This window comes from Crinia signifera, chromosome 2 (assembly GCF_055691185.1).
Source record: "Crinia signifera chromosome 2, ASM5569118v1, whole genome shotgun sequence".
Classification (NCBI taxonomy): Eukaryota; Metazoa; Chordata; class Amphibia; order Anura; family Myobatrachidae; genus Crinia; species Crinia signifera.
In genome coordinates, this window is record NC_139218.1 from 196,961,835 (window position 1) to 196,980,670 (window position 18,836).

The following is an 18,836-nucleotide window of genomic DNA, read 5'->3' on the forward strand; positions in this document are numbered from 1 at the left end:
TAGTTTGTTAGAGGCTTGTGCCAGGGCTTTTTTTTTTTGAATCACGGCACCCTAAAGCATTAAAATGTTTCCAAGGCACCCCTAGGCCAAATGTTTCTTATTCAGAAAATATATAAAATTATGTACATTGTGTTTATGTGTCACAGTTATCTGGTGAGGGACAGGATTTGCTCATGTTTGTCCACATATATTATAATTAGCAGCCACCAGCACTGTTTTGCCTGTTACATTGCACATAACTAATATGAATTGATCCTGGTCCATCAACCCAAGGCACCCCTGCAAGTGTCCTGAGGCACCCCAGGGTGCCTGGGCACACAGTTTGAGAATCACGGCTTTATGCCCTGAATTAAATTAGTTCATATGTAATTGTAAGTGTAATTACAGATTTTTAAAGATTTAGAGGAAGTTGGGAAAAAAATATATAGAAAAGAGGAAATCTGTATATATTAGAACAAAGCACCCGTATAAAATGTTGTTCAATCTTGGGACAGACTTTATAGTCTAAGAATCAGATAAACCCAAAAGGTAATGTTTTAGCATAGATAGATATTCAAGGAAAAGGAACATCTTGACTAACCTCGTGGGAAGGTATGAAGACGCAGTAATCCATGTTGATGGAGAAGGTGTGTTATGTCCACAAGGTATGATCTTCACACAGGGCAGAAACTACAGTCTCTTAGTAATACAATTATGTGTAATGTCTGTGTGTGAAATAGAAGTAGCAAAATGAACTAAATGAGGAAGTACATTACAAGGCATTTGGGTGGGCGGACAGACACTCCTACTCCAGAAGAGTAAGCCAACCCCTTTACCTATCAATGATAAACGAACGCCCATACTAAGTATAATTCCTCACATCACTAACATGTTGTGTTAACCTATTAGGAGCTGATATTCTGCAATTTATGAACTCATCAAGGACAGGCATGAAATAAAAGTAATAGAAGTTGCTGTATTCTGTGCTCTTTTAGTTTTTTTTCCTGCAGACTTTGCTGATACCATGCTGCCCGATTTGGAAGGAAAGAAAAAAAGAATGAATATTGGATGTCAGCATGCAACTGCAATGTCCACTCACCACAGAACAAACAGCAGCCAGCAGCCATCAGCAAAAAAGTCCAAGCCTTCCTGTGGTCTGGTGTCCTTGTGCAGTGCAGATCTCCACAGCAATTCACCGGTTCTGTCCAGAAATATGATGTCACCGGTTCTGGTGAAGTTCAATACAGACTGGTACAAGAGAAGTCATTGAAAGACTGCTAATAAACTGTCCCATTGTGCCTAAAATCGACACACCTTGCTGGATCAGATCCCACCATCAGGGGCCTGGTTTACGGTGAATGATTGGCCAATGCACTCTGCTCTATGCTTATCATCAAAGACTCACAAGAACTGTTAGCAAACAATACTGTTGTACATGATTAACTGCATGTCACTGGTTCTCCAGGCTTGGAGACCCCTCTACACAGAAGACACCCAGCTTGTGATGATGACCTCCTGTTAACCACAACAACTCAAGCCAAAATGCCATAAGGAAACAGTGTCCCTACTCAAGTTCCTGGAAGAGCAAGACTGCAGGGCATCGAAAGACAAAAATCACAGCTCTGCAAACACAAAGTCATATTCTTGGGCCACTGCATTTCCCAAGGCATCAGATACCTGACAGAAGAGAGGTATAAGCTCCTACTGCAAGCCAAGGTACCAAAGACTGTTAAACAAATAAGGTCATTCCTAGGCCTGCAGGGACTGGATCCCTCTTGCATCCGTTTATATGCAAACCTTGTACGATGCTACAAAGAAGTCCATGCCCATCAGATGAAGAAATGTCTCAAGTGATTCAGCAACTAAAGGCAGCCATAGCTTCTTCACTGGCTCTAGGCTTTACAGACTATTCAAAATCCTTTTTCCTCTACTGTCATAAGGTAAAGGAACACGTACTGGGAGTCCTTACGCAGCTACATGGGACAAAACAAAGACCTCTTGCTTACTACTCTAGCAAGCCTGAAAATATTATCCAAGAAGCACCTGCGGCTGTATTAAAAGACATTGTTCTCAATCATGAACTGACTATACAAGTACCACATGTGGTAACTGAAATTCTGCAATAAGCCAGAACTAAGCACCTATCAGCAACCAGACTCACCAAGTATGAAGTTCCATATTGAGTGCAACCAATGCGACAATAAAGAGATGCATCTTAACCCCCCAACAATTCTTGTGTGAACATCAAATGTTCAAAATGGGGGAGAATATTGGAAAAGCACCTTCTACAAGCACACCTTTATCTACAGCAGCCCAGAGAATGGAAGTAGATTCGGAAGAAGGTGGAGGTGAGAAGCGAATATTCATGTCATAAATTTTTCCCATGATTGACTTGCTTTGATGAAACAAGAGACTCAGACATTCCCATACGTCCATGACACCCCCATACCCAATGCTCATTATGAACTGTATGTTGATGGGTCCAGATATTATGAAGATGGCACACCCTACACTGACTATGATGTCACCACAGAGATGGAGGTGGTGACTTCTAGAGCCTTACCAGTACAGCTGTCAGCATAAGCAGCAGAACTTGTGGCCCTCACTAAAGCATTGAAACATGCGAAGAACACAACAGCAAACCTTTATACAGATTCCAGATACAGCACGCTGACCTCATAAAAAAACTTTTCCAAGCATTGATGAAGTCATACAAAGATGATACAAGCACACACAGGGAACCAGACCAAAGAAAGCAATCTAGCAGATGCTGAAGCAAAGCAAGCTGCAATGACAAGTCCACAGAAAGAAAGAAGCAGTTACAGTACCAAAGAGCACAGAACTGCAGTATATGCCTGAACTACAAGTCCAAACTGACTACTCCAACATCTGCAAAGCTCAAAAGCTGAAAGATTAAGTTCAACGATGCAGTTTGCTAAAATGTTATTAAGGCCCAAACCTGATAAGGGTCTGAGGCTGTATTTTGTGCCTAGCAGCTACGATAAGTGACAGTAATATGGTTTATGGTAATGATAATGAAGATACCTGATTACGTTTATGATAAAGCAGAGAAGCCTCAGACATGGACTGACTCAAATAGTACAGGCCCATTACCAAGTAGCAAAAATTAAAATTAAGAGATTGCTAGGTCTGTTCACTTTCCCCTTTTAATTCAAGATCCATGCATTACCACAGAAAAGGACCTTGGTATGTTTCTGAGTGCTGAAACTCTAAATCAAATGGTCTTTCGGGTCCAAACAGTCCTCCCACATGGGGTACCAAAAAAGGAAACAAATTATACCCAACAATAGTGATATACTGTTTAAACGATAATTATTATCAATTAAAAGGAATATTGTCAGAAAATAGCGCATAGGGAGGGACAGTGAAGTCACCATAGGCACTCCGGATCCTCAGTATGAGGTCCAAATTCACTGTCCAAATGTATTATTATTATGCATAAGAAAAGACAAATAGGATGGTCTACAAAGAATTGCAGACAAAAATAGCATGGGTGGTTAAACAAAACAGGCCCTGATAAGTTCTCCTTCCCTTTGGATGGAATCCACTGCGCTGGTCCCTTTCTGGCCAACCGGTTCCGATAGACTAGCTATCTTTTTCAAGGCATGGGATCCAAGTGTTGGTTAGGAGTCCCATTAACTACTATAGAGTTGATAAATATTAGCATCACTGGGTATCTTTGTAACTCCTCACTAGCTAATAGACTAGGTAGACATTCTGATAAGCAGAATGACCAAAAAGGATTATTTTTATGTCAGTGCCACAGATCAAAATTATTTGTAAATATTCAGATGGTACTGTGCAGCTAAAAAACAGATATGGGTTTGGCTGTACCAAGAGCATGTTATAATTACCAGTCTGATGTAAATTAAAGATACTATAGAGCAGCGGTTCTAAAAAAGTGGGTCCCGACTTTCTCAGCATGGGGTCATAACTCCCTATTGCTGCCCATCAGGGTGATTATTTTTCTAATCTCAGTCAGTGATTCAGGGAGTCTGGAACATATGTTGAATTGTCTGTTATTCTAGACTCCTCCAGTCACTCTGTGCCTCCACAAATGCTGCCATGCATGTGCTGTCTGCTGACTACACATGTGATGTTATGACCTTCTGCAGTAACTTGCTGGGGTCCAGTCATTATTTTTATTTCCTGATGGGATCCCAGAGAAAGATAGTTTGAGGAGCCCTGCTATAGAGGAACACAGAGTCAAGGATTTGAAGAAGCAGATTATTAAAGGGAATTCAGGATGGTTAATTTAGCTTAATCCAACAACATGGTTCTCAGGAATCAGTGGATGGGTTATAGGAATTCTCATGTTCGCCCTGAAAATTATAGGATTAGGTATATTTGCTTATATTGCCTTCAGAATACTAATGTGTGCTTTTTCTGTCTGTCAGAAAAGATGTCAGTCTGCTGTAACTTCAGCCAAGTTCAAGGAACTCACACTGCAAGGATACAGAAAGCAGAAAATCAGTCTGTTCCGATGGATGTGCGAAAATGGTGAACAACCTCCGAAGCTGGACGCAAGAAGTGCAGATGGCTTCAGGAAAATATCCACTAGAACCATCAGATTAGACTGATACTTTGCATATTATAGGTAGTCTGTATTGTAAGATGTCCGACCAGTGTGAGCTTTCTGTCCAATAGCATATATACAGCTTTCTGCATATTCATATCCATAATATATATATATATATTGGTAATTGTAAAGGATTATTAAATTGATTGTGATATCATTTACAAAATGAGGGAATGATAGAGACCCCCCCTGGGGTCTGCATATTCATATGGGTAATAGATAAGAATCATTACAAAGCACATATGAGCTGATAAATTTCACAATAAGTTAAACAATGTGATTTGTAAGCTGATATTTGGCTTTTGCTGAAACATTAGATGTTACACCCAGGTTTGAGGAAGTACTGTATTTCCAGACAGTGGTCATCTGTCTGTAAATGACCACAAGAGGCAGTTAGAACTAGATTTCTGCCTATGTAAGGCATTAGGTATTTTCCAGACAAACAGCATTAGGGGGCAGGAATATGGGAGGTCTAGGGTAATCCTGTTTACTGGAAGACCACTCCTTTGTTACAAAATGGAAGTGCACGTCTGCTACGCAGATCACGTTCGAACCAATATTCTGGTTGAAGCCCAACCCCATTGAGGAGGGTCATAATGAATATGTATGAATTTCCTGTAAGACCTACCCCTGAAAGGAGGTCCATGCTTTTGTTACTATGTACAAATATGTGTCCGTGCAAATAAACGATAGAATACTTGCAATGATGAACCTGTGTGGTTTCTTATTCTGGTATTCTCCTGATCAGATCAGTAAAGGTAAGGTAAAGCAGAGGTGACTGAATATATCGAAGGTAATTATTTCAAGCTATTAGGAGCGTCCACTAACGGGACTTTCTCCCACAACTTAACATGCTCCTCAGGCATGGGGTATATATTTGCAAGCATTTTAGACAGTCACCTTCTTATCTGGAAACTTCCAAGCTTCTTTCAACAAGGTGACCATACCTTCATCAGAAGGGAATGTAACAGCCTCTTTACGCATTCTTTTAAACACACAATGCGCCTGAACCCTGTCTACTTCAGACAGGTCCAAATCCTGCTTCAGAGCAAGGATTAAATCCTCAATGCCCAGGACAGAAACCTCAGCCTCTTCCCTTTGTTCCCAAGTTAAATTGTCCTCACAAACACCATCATAATCAGAATCCACAGATAATAGAGGTGGTGTAGCTGAAGGCCCTCTGGAGGATGGGCTATTGGAAGGGTTTGCAAACTTTGCCATAAGGGAATTCATCTTATGAATCCCTTGCGCAGTGTCCTGAATGACCTGCAGTAACATGGGATCCCCTTGCGCATGGGCAATGGATCCCATAGAAGTCTGGGAGGAAGAATTAGGGTCAGGAGACTTAATAAGGCTGTCCCTTTGCCTATTGAGAGCCTCAGCCAAGGCATTCATAGACCTCCCCAACGCAGCAGCCCACGGCGGTTCTTGTTGCTTAGATCTCTGGGCATGCGTATCACTGGGCACAGTATCACAAGTAGGGCAAAGGTCCCCTTGATCCAACTGTTCACATGTTAATTTTACTCCGCATAATCTGCAGTATAATAACATGCCCCGCACCCCCCCCCCCCCCTCCGCAGCAGCAGCATCACCTGTGGCAGTCATATTTAACCCACAGTGCACAATGTCAGGCAAAGTACAAGGCAATGCATACACTGTACTTATCTGTCTGCTTGCAGTAGGGGACTTCAACGTCAACGGGGGTAGCGCTTTTTCGGAGAAACTGTAATCTCTGGAGTGTGGATAAATCAGCCAGGCTTCAGCTCCGCAGCATGGAGAGAAATGGCGCCAGCACACAGAGTAGGAAGAGACCAAGTCTCTGCTTCAGCAGGGTAGGATAGCCTGATTGGCGCCCTTTCCCTCTTTAGCCGCTCCCACAAGTGTTTCTCCTCACCTCCAGTGCCTCCCTTCTTTATGGGATCACTTAGAGTAGTCCAGCAGGGTTACATCTGGACAACTGTAATAGACTTCACTTCCCCAGAGGGATTTCAGTCTATAAACCCTCCAAGATGGCGGCAGCCATCGCAGGAGGTCTGTCCCCCACGATCCCCTTCTAAGTAAGGAACTGGTTTCAGACACTCCCAGGCAAACCTCTTTAAATGAGGTTAAGCGCTGCACAGAGGAAGCACGTGCGTCTCATTCTTTTAGAGCAAGTGCGTCTCTCTGTGCACAGAGAGCTGATAGCGCAGCAGAGTCTGACAGAAGCGCGTCCTATCAGTGTGCGGCACTTCTCAGAAGCAGCACACTGGAAAACCTGCACTAGTAACTAAGTTAATAAAATAATAAAAATTCCTAACTATACTAGTAAAAATTTCCAAAGGAAAAAAAAAATAAAAAATCGGTGGCTGCAGGAGCAGCCCAGCATAGCACCCACTCCTGTGGGCACCTAAAACAAACTGAAGCATGATGGGATGTGGAAGGGGAGGAACCTGCATCCAGAGGAAAGATTTCAGCATAGGTGCCTGGCTCCTGCGGACCCGCCTATATCCCAAGGTGAAGCTGTGTCACCGGACAGGACGAAAGAGCAAATTATACTTACCGATAATTCCTTTTCTTTCTAGAGATCCCATGGCAGCCATGACACTGGGATATCTTTCCTCCTCCTAAGTTTAGACAGGATTGATTTTCAGGGACCGCCCACCTTGGGTATAATAGCCTCCTCCTCCCTCTCCTCTGTGTCTTTCGATTGTCTCCGTTCTAAGGTTCCTGAAAAACACATATATCTGGGGAGGGAAATAAATGGCTGCCATGGGATCTCTAGAAAGAAAAGGAATTATCGGTGAGTATAATTCACACTTTTCTTCTACGATCTACATGGCAGCCATGACACTGGGACATACCCAAGCATACCAAAAACGGGAGGGACCATGATATATGCAAGTAAATTGTTTTATTCTCTGGTCAGTTAATTACCTGACAGAGCTTCATTCAACACATGATTCCCAGAGTGGGCAGTAAATATGTATCAAGGGTATAAGGTTTCAAAAACGTATGGACCGAAGACCAAGTAGCTGCTGAGCAGATTTCTTTCACTGAAGCCTTGGCCTTCTTTGCCCAAGAAGTCGAGACTGCCCTAGTCGAATGTGCCTTAATGATTAATGGTACTTCTATCTTCTGTTGCTGGTAGGCATACACAATCATTTCTCTTATCCACCTCAAAATTGTTTGTTTGGCTGGACTCAGCCCTTTTCTTGGACCTTCAGGAATCACAAAGAGAGGATTAGTCTTCCTGAACTCTGCTGTTCTTTCTTTATAAATGGAGATCGCACGGACCAGATCTAGCATATGCCATGTCTTCTGTTCTTCATTTTCCGGATTCGGAAAGAAACTGGGTAAAGTGATATCTTGATTCAGATGAAAGGTGGAGATTACTTTTGGTAGAAAGTTGGGGTTTGTTCGCAAGACTACCCTATCTGGGAACAACACCAGGTATGGTTCTTCCACCCATAATACTTGGAGTTCACTGATCCTTCTAGCCAAAGTTATTGCAACTAAACACACTACCTTCCAAGAAAGGAACTTAACTGAGATTTCCGATAAGGGTTCAAATGGTTCTTTCGATAAAACTAGCCAAACTAGATTCAGATCCCACGGTGCCACTAGGGATTTTGTAGGAGGCCGGATTCTTCTCATTGTTCTTGAGAATCTCTTCACCATCCTCTCTTCCGCTAGGCTGCGATCAAGTAGGATACTCAGCGCTGAAATCTGTGATTTAATGGTTGCTGTCGCCAGACCCATCTCGAAACCTTGTAACAGAAACTGTAAGACCTTAGAAGATGGAATTTCATGAAAGTTACTATCAAATTCTCCCCAACTTAAGAACTTAAGCCATGTCTTATAATAGGCCAATGACGACACCTCCTTTCTTGCTTCCAGAATCATATCTATCACTTGATTAGGTAACTTGCCGCTCAATCTCCATGCCCTTAATGAGAACATGTCTGGATCTGGATGATAAATTGGACCCGGATATAGCAAATCTGGACGAAATGGTAGACTCCAAGGGTTCTCTTTCGACATATTGAGAGCTGTTGAAAACTATGCCCTTCTGGGCCAAAAGGGTAGGATGGCTATCACTTCCACTTTGTCTTCTCTTATTTTCTTCAGAATCTTGGCTCTCATTGGTATTGGGGGAAACACATACCCCAGTTTGAACCTCCATTTCTCTGAAAACGCATCCATGGCTTGAGCTTAAGGATGATAAAACTTGGTATAAAAAAATGTTCACCTTCCTGTTGGAGAAGCTTGCCATAAGATCTATCTTTGGTCTTCCAAACTTTGTCACTATCATCTTGAACACTGTTGAATTCAGTTCCCACTCCAGGAATCACCTCTTTGCGACTCAGGAAGTCTGCTATGACATTTTCTGGACCTGGGATGTACACCGCTGAGATAGACAACAGATTTTCCTCTGCCCAAGACATAATTTTCTCCGATATTTCCATCAGAAACTTGGCCCTGACACCTCCCTGATATTCACATATGACACCACAGTTTTGTTGTCTGTCATGATCCTCAAGTGGGTATTTTTAAGTCGTTGTGTAAGACAACTCACTGCCCTCCAAACTGCTAATAGATCTCTTGCATTTGAAGATCTCCCACTTTCCTTCTTTGACCAGACTCCTTGTACTGTAGTTCCCAACATATGGGCTCCCCAGCCAACTAGGCTTGCATCTGTCGTCAGGACCAAGTGATCTGGGGTTTCTAGACTTAGACATCTCACCTGTAGCTCTCTTGTCCACCAGGTTAGAGATTCCCTTGTCCTGTTGTGCAAGGAAACTTATAGATTGACGTTGTAATGGGTCCTTGTGAAGGGAAAAAACTGCCACTGTAGCATTCGCATCCTCCACTGTGCCCATGGCCCTATGTGGATACAGGAGGCCATCATGCCCAGCATTTGAAATACCAAGGACAAAGGAAATTTCTTCATTTGTAACAGTGTCTTTGCTAGACGTTGAATCTTGCTGCACCTTTCTAGAGATAAATTTTCTGGTGTTTATCCTTACTCCCAGAAACTGGATCTTTTGAGTCAGTTCTAATGGACTTTTCTCTCCATTGATCACCCAGCCGTGTTTCTGTAGGAATTCGGTCACGATCCTGACATTGTATTGTACCTTTTGTCTGGATTCTCCTGTTATCAGCAGTTCGTCCAGATATGGCCAAACTTGGATTTTCATCTGTCTCAATTCTGCCATCAGAGGTACTAGCACCTTTGTGAAAACTCTTGGAGACGTCTTGAGCCCAAAGGGCAAACAGGTGAATTGGAAATGCTGGTCTAGGACTGCAAATCTCAGAAATTTCCTGTCCCTGTGACATATCGGGACATGATAGTAGGCACCCCGTAGGTCTATCGATGCTAGAAATTCGCCTTTTCTTATACCTGTAATTATGGAACTCATACTTTCCATGCAAAATTTTCCAAGTCTTTATCAGTGTTGAGATCTTAGATCGAGTATGGTCCTGAAACCACCTGTGTTTTTCTTTACTAAGAACAGGTTTGAATAGAACCCTTTTTCTCTCTGTAGCTGTGGCACAACATCTATCACTCCTATGTCTAGCAATTGCTGGATCTTCACAAACAATGCTCTTCTTTGAGTCTTGTCTTTCGGTGTTCTTGACACCCTGAATCTGTCCTGATAAGGGACTGTAAGAAATTTGATTCTGTATCCGTTCTGGATTATGTCTAATATCCATCTGTCTGAGATGGATAATTTCCCAGAAAAATTGTTGAAGTCTTGCTCCCACTTTTAGGGGATAGTCATGACCTTGTTCCTCTATGAAAGGACTGGCGAAATGCTTGCCTTGACGTGTTCGGGTTAACCCTTCTGAAATAGGGACATCCTGGACGGTAGCTTCTGGCTTCTCTATAATTCTGCTTGTTAGAAACCGGATTAGGAAATGTATTCCTCTTGTCTTGTGGTAACTTAGTAGACTTTCCACCTGACAACTTCTGTATCATGGTGTCTAGTTTTGACCCAAATAAACAGGTGCCCTCAAAGGGTAACATAATCAGTCTACTTTTAGAACTTGCGTCGGCACTCCAGGGCTTCAGCCACAACACTCGTCTAGCTGTAACACCTGCTACCAGTTTTAGCTGCCACCGAAACTGAATCCAGAGAGACTTCACATAGGTAATCAATACCCTTCTGCATAATTTCAACATTCTTAATAAGGTATTGCTTGGAGATCTTATCTTCCAAATCTGTCTGCAGCTCTTGCTACTGATGCTGTAGCCACACTAGCTTTAAGAGATGTTGCCGATGTTGAATGTACCTTGCACAAGGCAGTCTCCATTTTTCTATCCATGGAGTCACGAAAGGCAGCTCCATCTTCCACCGGTATAGTGGTTTTTGATACAATCTCTGCCACTGCTCCATCCACCTTAGGAACAATACACCAATTCTTCATCTGTGTATGGATACAACTTCTCCAATCTATTTGATGAACCCACTCACTCACTCATTCCTTAGTGATCAAGTCTCTGACTACTTTATGTACCGGAAATGCTCTGGACTTTTTTGCTTTATCTTGAAATAAAGGATTTTCTTCTACAGTAGTAGGTGTTTCTTTCTAATTCATAGCCTTATAAATATATTTTAACAGGCTTTCCATCAACTCCAAACCCAGCTTGATCTCTAGATCTCTTTGAAGTCTGTGACTGCATTGACTCTTCTTTGGACACAAATGATTTCTTCATCCATTCCATTTGGTTTTTCAAAACCTCTGTTTGATCCACCTGTTTTGTTGTTTTATCTTGAGCCTCCACACACTTTTTACATAAAGTCTCTTTCTGGGCTGATAGAAATGTCTCATCACAGATCATGCAGTTATAAGATACAGGTTTCCTTTTAGCAGTCTTCTTTCTAGGCACAGGTGATTAAGGCACACTGCAATGACCAGAAAGAGTGCAACTAACTAGCTAAAACACAAATAACTAAGGGCCTTATTCGAGTTCACTCTTTCTGACAAAATCCTTCTTAGATGGACAAAACCATGTGCACTGCAGGGGGGCAGATGTAACATGTGCAGATAGAAATAGATTTGGTGATTTTTTGGTGATTCTTTGCAGGGTAAATACTGGCTGCTTTATTTTAACACTGCAATATAGATCTCACTTTGAAGTAAAACCCCACCAAAATCTAATTAGATCTGCACAAGTTACATCTGCCCCCTGCAGTGCACATGGTTTTGTCCATCTAAGAAGGATTTTGTCTGAAAGAGTGAACTCGAATAAGGCCCTAAGTGCCCAATAAAAAGAAGGATTACCTCACTGGGGCAACATCAGGCTTAGGGGAAGAAGGCACATCCATCCTGCAAACCGGTAGTATACTGCACAGAAGACAGATCACCTGGTTTGCGCAGCACAGGTTTAAATAGCGCACCTTAACCCTATCCTTCCCGCTATCAGTGTATTCAAGATGGTCAAGCGGAACTAAAGTTTCCAGGCAATTTCCAGGGGGAAGCTTTTAGTAAGCGCACCTGTACTAGCGCTGGGCGGAAGTGAAGTATAGACGCACTTCCGCCCCTTCTGCCGGAGAGGCCGCTGCTGCAGCATGTCTCCTCCGATCCAGCCTGCACAAGTCCTGGACTCTGGCAGCACATCACTTACCCGCACTGGCCGCCCTCTGAGACTTCTCTGGAGACTCCCAGACTGACCTCCGACCGGCGCACTACAGGTACCAGCAATCACATGTGATCATTTTAGCAGGTAGTTTAGGCAGGTATTCAGCATGTGAGGCAGAAATCCTCCTCACACACTCTTCCTCTCCCCGGGGAGCCACCCCACTAGCTTCTGCTGTAAACGAGGTAATCCTGGTTCCAAAAAGAAAGTTAAAATCCCTGCACTGTCTAACTAAACGGAGACAGAAAGAAAAGACACAGAGGAGAGGGAGGAGGAGGCTATTATACCCAAGGTGGGCGGTCTCTGAAAATCAATCCTGTCTAAACTTAGGAGGAGGGAAGATATCCCAGTGTCATGGCTGCCATGGGGATCGTAGAAGAAATTGTAATTAGTATGATTGTTCTACAAAAGACAAGGTTGGCAGGTGGCATAAATTTTTTCGAATATTCGACTCTATTCACAAGCTGCTAGGTGTAGATATATTAAGAACTGGTTACATAAACAGGATACTTCTGCTAATACACTCCTAGAACAGCAGTTTTTGCCCCAGACAGATAATCCACTCCTAATGACTGTTTGGTCAACTTTGCATACTGTGAGAAATGTCTGGAATCTTGGTACTTGTTTCCTAGCACGGCGCCCCCGATGTCCATCTTACGGCATCTGATCGCATTGCATCGCATGCCATATAGCCGCATACGATGCGATGCGTTTTTTAATTGTAAAAGCACCCTGATGGGTGTTTACAATGTTAAATGCACCCCCACGCCACCTCCACTATCAACGCAAAGGCTAAGCGTAAACCCGAAGCGTGGCCAGCGCAGCGAGCCCGTGAGGGGCGGCGGTACGCGTCCTCCGATCTTTTCATACCCCCACTATCCACATCGGTGTGGAGTTGATTTTAGATAGTGTGGCGAGCGCAGCGAGCCACCGAGCCCCGCGCGGGGACACGTATTACTTTACATGTACTCCGCGTCCACTTGCCACGCTGCGCTCGCCACACTATCTAAAATCAACTCCACTCCGACGTGGATAGTGGGGGTATGAAAAGGTCAGAGGACGCGTACCGCTGCACTCGCCACGCTTCGGGTTGTTGTTGATCCTGGGGGGTGGCGTGGACTATGGGGGGCCATTTAACATTGTAAGGACCCATCAGGGTGCTTGTACAATCAAAAATCGTATACGATCGCATCGTCTGCCATTGTATGGCAGACGATGCGATATTTTATTGTACAATATCGCGTCGCATCGCATAGCATTGTATAACTTATTTAGCACAATGGTATATGGTGCGATGGGCGCCGCGCTAGGAAACAAGTACCGGAATCTTAATAGTCATCACTCTCTTTTCTTACCCTTGCTAGCGAATCCTGAATTTCAACATGGTGAGGCCACGCTTCCATTCTGTTCTTAAAAAGCCTAACTAATATTGATAATAAAGACTCATTTGTGGAAACAAATTCACTTTTTTGTTTTGTTACGATACATTATTTTCAATTTTTTACAGGCACAACATTACACTTCTGGCTAACTTATCTGCTATAGATAGATCTAACTCCTTAGATGTGATATACTTTGCATATACCGTATTATGAAAAAGATGCACTGATATTACTCAGTGGGTTTCTCAGTTTCCACATCTAGATGAGAAGATTATGACTCAGTTACTTTACACGAATAAGACTCTACCCAGGTGCTATGTATAAAGAAATGCATTTTGGTTTGTTTTATCGTTGATATCGGTCCTCGTCTAGACGTAACCTGGTAGGTTTACATTCACACTAATCCTATCCTAAATTTGCCTGTGTGGAGGCCTCATTGTATGTTTGTGGGACTGTCCACTGACTAAAAGATTCTGGGTCCAAATGAAAAATGATGGCCCACCTACTCAATTAGCTGCCAATAACACCGGAAAGGGGTATACTTATTTATTATTAACATTATTTATTAACAGTTTATTATATAGCACCCACAGATTCCGCAGCGCTTTACAAAGCATAATTAGGAGCAAAAACACTTATCAAATGACAGTACAATACAGTTTAGGACAAGTACATGGTAAATATGGATAGTTGCATCAGGGGACAGGACACTGAAGCAATCATCAGGGTGGCAGAGGTTTATATATTCTAAGAAAGGCACAAGAGGAGAGAGGGCCCTGCCCGTGGGAGCTTACATTCTAAAAGGGGAGGGTTAGACAGACAGGGGTGACACAGAAGGGAAAGAAGTGGGCATAAACAGTAGGTTAGGATGAGAGATGGTCAGGTTTTATGCTGGAGGGTGGGAAGAGGCCAGCTTAGTCTTTGATATTTTAAGTCTAAAAAAGCGCTGGGTCATCCAGGAGTAGATAGCAGAGAGACAGTAGGAGATATGAGTGAGGATGGAAGGAGAGAGATCAGGAAAGGAGCAGTATATTTTAGTATTATCAGCATCGAGGTGATAGTGGAAGTTAAGTGAGCAAATAAGCTCACCCAGAGAGGACATATAGAGATAGAGAAGAAGAGGACCAAGAATAAAATGATGGGGGACACCTACTATCAATGGGAGAGCAGAAGTGGTGAAGTCATTAGAAGTACAGCTGGGCATTTTCAAAACAGACAGTGCAAATACAAGCATTAACAGTGATATTCAAAGTTTTAGCAGTTGCAGAAATGGTGATAAGCTGGATGAACAGTCAGATAGCCAGGAGTAGTATGTTGTGAGTATGAAGTGAGCTCACTCAAAGCAGTCCCTTGGTTTTCTGAGTTGCTGTAGTTTCTGTTTTTCTGAATCACTTTGATAGCAAGATGTTAAGTTGGTTGGCAGTTTCTGTCCAGAATACTGTAAATCCAATCTTTAATCTATGTAACTTTTATCTCCCTACTTAAAAAGCTTCCTACTTTAAAAGCTGACAAAATATCAATAGTCAGCCAGGCTGTGTCAGCCTAGTATTCTCACTAAATACTAAAAGCTGTTTCTAAGTTAATTGATTAAGACCCCACCCAGCCAGAGCCCATCTCCCACTAGCAATAAAACTAAGATAAACAAATGGTAAGAGGTTACATACCATCCCAGCCACTAATACATTCTAACGCACTTTAATTCTTAATACAATTGCACAAATACCTATAATAATGCAATATGCAGGCAGAGTAATGGTGACTCAATACTGGCAATGGCATGTAAGGTTAAATACCTGTAATGAGATGAATAAGAAGAAGACATTCTTTCCATATAATTATTAAGAAAAAAACATTGCTTTATAACAAAGAAAAATATAGCTGATATCATCACTTAAGTAACAGTGACATAAAATAATAAAACTAAAAACAGACAATAAAACAAAAGGGTGTGGGGGGGTAACTAAGTCCTCCAAGGGGACTTGGAATTATACTTGGAATAAAACCCTTGGGGTCTAGGTATAATAAAGGGAGCAAAAAAAGTACAACTCATCATTTCTGCGGCTGCAAAAAAAGCCATCTTCCAGCACTGGATTCTTCCCAATCCCCTGAGTCTAGCTCTTTTTGAAGAAAAGTTATTTATTATTTTTAAAATGGATTGGCTTGAGGCATCCCTCAATCATTGAATTGTAGGAAAGCTATGTGGATAATTTGCCGTCTTCCACATGTTTACAAGTTAAAACTTGATTCCAACATACGGATTGATATGAGTCCAGAATGTTATTGGAGGATACGGTTATTTGGGTATAATTGTTATGACTTGTATAAGATTGAGACTACCCCCTTGGAGGACTTAGTTACCCCCCCCCCCCCCCACCCCACACACACACCCTTTTGTTTTATTGTGTGTTTTTAGTTTTATTATTTGATGTCACTGTTACTTAAGTGATGACATCAGCTATATTTTTCTTTGTTATAAAGCAATGTTTTTTCTTAATAATTATATGAAAAGAAACTAAATTATGGGGAAAAAAGACACTGCCACTACTTGACCATTTGCATACCTTTTTAAGAATATAATTTACAGAGTCTCTTATGTTCGATATAACTACAAGTTATATTTTGTGCATACAGTATTGTCATTATATTGAAAACTTGTTTTCTCTACTAGTTTGTTTACAATACCAGTTGACTGTAGTTTGTGAACCTGTAGCATGTTATAAAAAAAAAATATTTCTATAAAAGGAGCTGAATCTTTTGTACCGGGTGCTGCAGCACCCACATCTCTATAGGAGCACTGCGGGGACGGACTCTCACAGCGCTGCTCAGTGGTAGGCAGCTCTTATGGTCCTTCCCTGACAGCGCTATCTGCCACCCCCCACACAGCCCCAAGTGGAATTGTCTTTACACATGACAACACCCCCTGTACTGTTTTTTTTGTGGGAAACGTTGGAGGGTATGCAACAGGGGACGAATTATGGTGGATGCTTGTGTACTAACTGCTGTTACTGACTGTACTATATTGTGTATACAGTGTCTAATGACCGACTGTACTGTAAAGTGTCCAGGACAGGACTAGAACCTTTCCAGCATGCCTTGACTATCTGCGGATGGGTTATCAATGGTTTTTCTGTGCCATGTGCAGCACCAGGAATGGGCGGCAAATGGAGCCTGATCCCTGGAATGGCTAAGGTGGTAAGAGCACTGTCCCGGCAGCCGGAATCATTGATTAATGCTGGGTTAGGGGTGGCCATCGACCATCGAATACTTTTGCCATCGATGGGGGGGAACCAGATGGTTTCCCTCCATCGATGGATCAGCAAAACGATGTTTTGCTGGGTTTTTTTTTTTTAAGTGTCGGGACACGGAGCATAGCTCCGCCCCCAACACCCGTGAAGCCCCGCCCCCATGTTTTTGATTGGCCCACAGGCCAATCAATCAAACACAAGGGCTGACCGTCGATATGTAAAAATATCAATGGTCAGCCATTGCATAGTTTAGCACTATCGATGGGCAGTTGCAAAATTGCCATCGATGGCAATTGCAACGATGGCCATCCCTATGCTGGGTACACACTGGGGCAAGTCCAGTGGTGGCTGATATAGTTAAAGAACAATACAGGGCATATATATTCACGATATTGAACAATGGGGCAGATGTAAAGCGCAACGGAATATGCTGCGCTATATAAGAAACTGTTAATAAATAAATAAATGTATTAAGCCTGGTGAAGAGATAAACTGGAAGGACATAACCTCCAGCCAATCAACTCCTAATTGTCATTTCAAACACAGCTGATTGGCTGGTGCATTATCTCCACATAATCCCTTCGCCATGATCTGCCCAATATATGACTGCAGCAGTTACTGACATTGTCAGATTCAGAAGCATGTACTGACAACAGGGGGAATTGTTAATAATTATTTTGAGCGTACACACTAGATGCTATCTACAGGAGATCATTAACGATCTTGTCCATATTAAAAAGCAAAATGTTGCACGGTGCAACTTAAGTTGTTTGTACGGTACTTGTGTAGTTTCACGGCGGCACTTATGTAGTCAGAGTCTCTGTCAGCATCAGCGTTGTGTTCCCGCAGCCAGTGTACTCAGCTTGTGTCTGTGACTGTGTGTACATTCGCACCTAACCGGAGCTTACGCAGTTAGCGTAGTCAGTCAGCATTATGTCAGCACTTATTACATTGTGTGGGAACCATTGACCATTTTTAACCTGCCTGACATGACAGATTTGAATGAGCCCGAAGCGTGGCCGCGTAAAACGAGCCTGAAGTGCAGCGAGCCCCGCTAGGGGAAGCGGATTACTTGACATTTATTCCGCATGCACTTGGTACGGGCTCATTTTCCGCATCTGCTCACACCACATCGGGCTCGGTGGCTCGCCACACTTTATAAAATAAACTCCATGCCGATAGTCGGGGTATGAACATGTCGGCAGGACACGCACCCCTGCGCTCGCCATGCTTTGGGCTGAAGTGGATAGTGGGGGTTTGAAATGGAGCCATTTGCTAGCATGTAACATGGAGCACTGGCAAATGCATCCTTTATTGTGCTTAAGACACACTTGCACCCACCCCCCTTTGTGCACGAGATGCACATGCTACCGAACCCCTAACTGACAGTCTCCCTGAAGCAGAGATGGGCAGGGATGCTGTACCCTGCCACACCAAATACTGAGAAGCGCTTGGGTATGAGACGCTTGTGTGTCCCAGGCAGATGAAGCGCCTCTCAGCCGGCATCCACCAGCGCAGGGGATCTGGTGGCTACTGGCGCTGTGTGAGAGGCGCTCACTAGGCTTGCCAGGGCCAGCTGGCAGGGACAGTATAGAGACTACGATGCCTGACAGGGACACTACACTGACAATGTAACGCGGCGTGCCACCGTGAAACTACACATGTACCGTTTGTAGTTTGTACTCCATCCAGCACCCGAATCGGCTATCTATCCTACTCATCTTGCCCAGGGTTACATCATCTTAACCCCCTAGCGTTACCGGTGGATAATCGGTCATCTTATTGAAATTATAACCTATGCCTGGCTCCCCGTATGCAGCAACAGACATCCCCGTGCACAGGTGTCTTTTAGCTTTCCCAGTGAAAGAAGTAGCAACAGTACCAGTGACCTCCCGCTCCACACGCCTGCTGGCGCTGAAGTACCGGCTCTGAGTAGAGTAGTACAGTCGTCAGTGCAAGTGGACCGACCGGTCAGGGTGGGCGGAGCGCAACTCGAGTTCTCAGCAAAT

General features: G+C 43.1%; 1 protein-coding gene across 2 annotated transcripts in view; it reads right to left on the reverse strand.

Moving 5' to 3' along the window:
- Positions 1-18,836, reverse strand: part of LOC146060384 (uncharacterized) — a 100,674-nt gene that overhangs the window by 81,509 nt on the left and 329 nt on the right. The window contains exon 1 of one of the 2 annotated variants that reach the window (XM_083173537.1): positions 18,710-18,819. The exons of the other annotated variant lie outside the window; for it this stretch is intronic. The gene's annotated coding sequence lies outside the window, so the exon portion shown is untranslated. Of the gene's footprint in view, positions 1-18,709; positions 18,820-18,836 lie in introns of those variants that run through there. 2 annotated transcript variants of the gene reach the window in all.